The sequence below is a fragment of the Macaca mulatta genome, chromosome 6 (genome assembly GCF_049350105.2).
Source record: "Macaca mulatta isolate MMU2019108-1 chromosome 6, T2T-MMU8v2.0, whole genome shotgun sequence".
In the NCBI taxonomy this organism is placed as follows: Eukaryota; Metazoa; Chordata; class Mammalia; order Primates; family Cercopithecidae; genus Macaca; species Macaca mulatta.
The window spans coordinates 183,954,053-183,958,425 of NC_133411.1; positions in this window are offsets into that span (position 1 = coordinate 183,954,053).

A 4,373-nucleotide genomic window follows, 5' to 3' on the forward strand; every position below is an offset into this window, starting at 1 on the left:
TCCCTGACGTTGTATCCCTGTTGTATCCCTGACGCCTTGCATTGTGCCCAGCACATAGTAGGTGCTCAATAGCAGTTACTGCATGTTGAATGAAGGCCACGGAGCCAGCGGGATGAGGATGATGAGGATGTGGCTAAATGACTTCTTGAACCATTGCCCTGTTCTGATTCACACTGGGTATCTGCCTTGAAAAGAAACACTGTAGCGTTTATAAATAGCTCTTTGAGCTTGTGTATCCTGCCATGGGGCTAGAGTTTCCCCCCAGCATTGCCTGTCTGTTCAGTCCCCTCACAGAAGGCCTGTGTTTGGGGTTCTGAGATCTGGAATGCCTTCTGGCATTTTCTGCTCAGTGAGCCCATCCATTCCCATTTGCTTCAGAGGCACTGAAGATGTACATTGCAAAAGGCCTTCTTGCAAATTGCTGAGGAAGGGCATATTCTGGGCCAGGGATTTCTCTGGCTGCCCCTGCAGGAGGCGGAGGGTGAGCTCCAAAGGGGTTGCTTTGGCTGCACAGTTTGGCATTGCTCTGGCTGGCTGGGGATGGCAGAATAGGGGAGCCAGGGCAGCTGTCAGGCCTGGCTCTGGGGATGGCAAGAATGGATGGGCGGAAAAAGCCTGGACTCCAGGGCACAGCACACAGAGCCTGAATGCAGACCCAGCCTCCATGCAGCTTATGGCCTAGCAGTAGAGACCCAGCAGGGCTGCCTGTGAGTTGTGGGCAGCGTTGGCCAGATGGGATGTCCGCTGCCTGGAGAGGTGGCCATACATAACTGGTTGTCCTGGAGCATTGGGCAACCCCAGGAGACTGGTGAGAGTTAAACTTGCACCACAGTCCCAGACAACAGTCTAGGAATGTGAAGGAGAGACTCTGAGATATCATAAAGATCTTGAGTTTTGGAGTCAGAAAGGCCCAGGCCAGAGTCTTGATTCCTCTCCTTACCAGATGTATGAGATGAGACAAGCCATGTCACCTCTCTGAGCCTTGGTTTTCTCAGCTATGAAATGGGACATGCCCCTAACTACAGAGGGTGTAATAATCACTGGAGACTATGCATAAAAAGCAAGCCCCCAGAGTAGAGTCTGGCAGTTAGAAGGCTCTCAGTCATTGGTAGTTACTTAGATAGCAGGGTTGCGGACTGAAACTCAGGAAAACCGGAGATGATCAGAGCAAGGACTTTAGAGATGTCAGAGGTGATGGGTTTTCCTGGGATCACCTTGAACGCACCAGGTCCCAGACGTATCAGTAGCACCTTGGCTGGGAGGGAGGGAGGGCACCTTAAATGTCCTTGGTATGCAGTAGAGTCCCCAGACTGTTCTCTTCTCTGGATTATACATATATATATAATATATGGTATTAGGGGGAGGATGGCCAGGAAAGATGCTGACATGGGCCTGGGTCTGAAGTCGGGGCCAGGATCATCTGTGAAGAGTGATAGGGGCCCAATACTTGGAGGGTCCCATTTACCTTTATATTGTTTCTTCTTTCAAGAAATTTGGCTTCTATATGCTGAGCTCTTTATTCAGAGCTGCTGTAGAGGAGCTTACTCTCATTTATCCTTCCATTTGTATGTTTATGTAGAGAAATTTTCTATATATCTACTCTGTAGTGGACCCATAGTGGAGGCTGGAAACACAGGGGCGAATAAGGCACCACCTCAGCTCTTGGGGAGCTCATGGTCTAGTAGGGGAGCAGATGGGTGTGGAAGGGAAGCTGTAGGGTAATGACCAAGAGCACACTCTTCAGATACACTGTCCTGGGCTTGCCTAGCCACTTCTGCCATGTGTAGTCATGTGTCTTGTGACCTGGGCTGTCACCTCATCTCACTACCCCCAGTTTCCTCATGGGGTTGGTGTGAGAATTGAGCACAATGTTTAAGCAGTGCCTAAGCAATATTAAGCTCTCAGTAAACGTAAGAAGTGGTGATGATGATGGTGATGATAGTGTGGTGGTGGTGATGATGATGCTGATGGTGGTGGTGGTATTGTAATGATGATAGTGGTGATGAGTATAATGATGGTGGTGGTGGTGGTGATGATGGTGATGATAATGATTGATAATGATGGTGGTAATGATGGTGATGATAATGATGGTGGTGGTGATGGTGTTGGTAAAGATGATAGTGATGAGGATGATGATAACAATGGTGGTAGCGATGGTGGTGGTAATGGTGATGGTAATGATGATAATGATGGTAGTGGTGATGGTGATGATGATGGTGATGATAGTGTGGTGATGATGATGATGGTGGTGGTGATGGTGATTGTAATGATGATAGTGGTGATGAGTATAATGATGGTGGTGGTGATGGTGATGATAATGATTGATAATGATGGTGGTAATGATGGTGATGATAATGATGGTGGTGGTGATGTTGTTGGTAATGATGATAGTGATGAGGATGATGATAACGATGGTGGTAGCGATTGTGGTGGTGATGTGATGGTAATGATGATAATGATGGTAGTGGTGATGGTGATGTTAATGATGATGGTGATGATGATAATGATGGTAGTGGTGATGGTGATGATGATGGGGTGGTGATGGTGATCATGATGGACAAAGGAAGACAAAGTTGAAAACTCTCAGCATAAAGCTATTAGGGAAGGCATTCTAGAGAAGACATTTTAGTCTCATCCTTCATAGAGGATTAATAAGGAATCACCAACTGGATAGGGTGGGAAACGGCAGTACCAGCAAAGAGAACAGCATGTACAAAGGTGTGGAAACATGACATGGTTGTAATGACTGGTTGGAGAAGATAACTAACTCAATCGTTGCTTACTTTCACTGTAGAAAGGGAGGAATGAACTTTAAATTGAGCCCTTTCTGACTGAATCTCACTCACTGAGTCCCTCGCAAAGGGATAGATTTCTGGGAGATTTGCTCTCACATAGCTTGAAGCTCACCTTGGACCAGGAAATTGGACTAGCCTCCAGAAAATATTTATGTTGGAATATTTGGAGACTGCACAAGATTTGCAGATATTTTCATAATCTCTTTCACGGTTTACACAGCGTGCCACCTGCCTCTATCTCCTGAAAAGGAAAGACAGATTTTTAAAGAAAATGGGTTGAAACGAGGAAAGGGAAGTCACACAGACTATTTGGTTTGCAAAGGCCTGCTACTAACATAATGGAAATTGAGGCCATGCTGAACTGGGAGGATAAGTTCTATGTGTATATATGATCTGCTTTGTAGCCTCCTGAGCACTTCCATGTTTGTTATCTTTTATAAGCCTCACAAAAATCCTGTTAGGAGTGGCTGTTTTCCTCATATTACAAATTGTATAACAGAAGCTCAGAGAGACCATAGGATGTACTGAAAGGCACACAACTAATACAAGACAAAGTGGTAAGCAGCAGATTAATCACTGAGTGTGACAAAAATTCAGCCTTGCAAAATTCTGGCTTCAAACCGAGTTCATTGATTCTTTAGGTTTTAATAAGTTGCTTTGCTGAAAGTTTACAAAAGCTCCCTCTCCTTGTACATGGAAGGAGCACTGTAATCAACCTATTCTCTTGTGCCACACAAGGTAAGTTCAGGGCAATCAGGCCCCACATTTCTCTTTTGTGGGTGCCTCATGTGTACACCTTCTTGTTTCTTGTTTCTTAACTCCATCTTCCAAACCCCATCTGCTGGTTGGATGTTATCAGGGAGGCCTTGAAGGAGACATGGGATAGATACAGCCTGGGGTCCTGTGTCACCACATGGAAGAGAATGGCTGGATCTGCATCAGACTGAGATTTTGCACATGAAGAATCATTGTCCCCAGTCATATACACAATGGGAAGTGCAGGCAGGTCTTGAACCTCAAGCAGCCTGGCCCCAAAGCCTGTGTTCAGGCCACTCTGTTAAGCTGCTCTCCTTCAAGTCATGACCTGTGTCAGGAATACAAGAACACAACCAAATGCATCAGTCATGCTCCCAGATATCTGTGGGGGCTCAGGGACCCCTTTGAGGCCAAGAAACATTATAAAGATGGAAAAATATCTATAATGTAGTGTACATGACAGGTGATGATCAGAGGGGCAGGAAGAAAATTGGTGAAGGGCTGTGAAGGACATTGAATGCCTTGCTGGAAGTTTGTACTTTCATCTGAAGACAAAGGGGACACCCTGAGGGTTTCTAAATAGGACAGAACTGGAAAAATAGCATATGGGGAACTTCAAAGAAAAGAGCAGTTAGCTGATTGACAGCCTGTTCAGATTTGGAGCAAGGGAGAAGGGCCTGGAAGCCAATGGGTAGTTGGGGATCGACGGTTGAAAATATCTTGTTAATACTAAAAGCGAGGGCCAGAGCTGAGATTAAAGCACATTTCAGGGGTGTGTGGTGCGATCTGCATCTTGCTCTTCCCTTGAACACTGCACCTTCT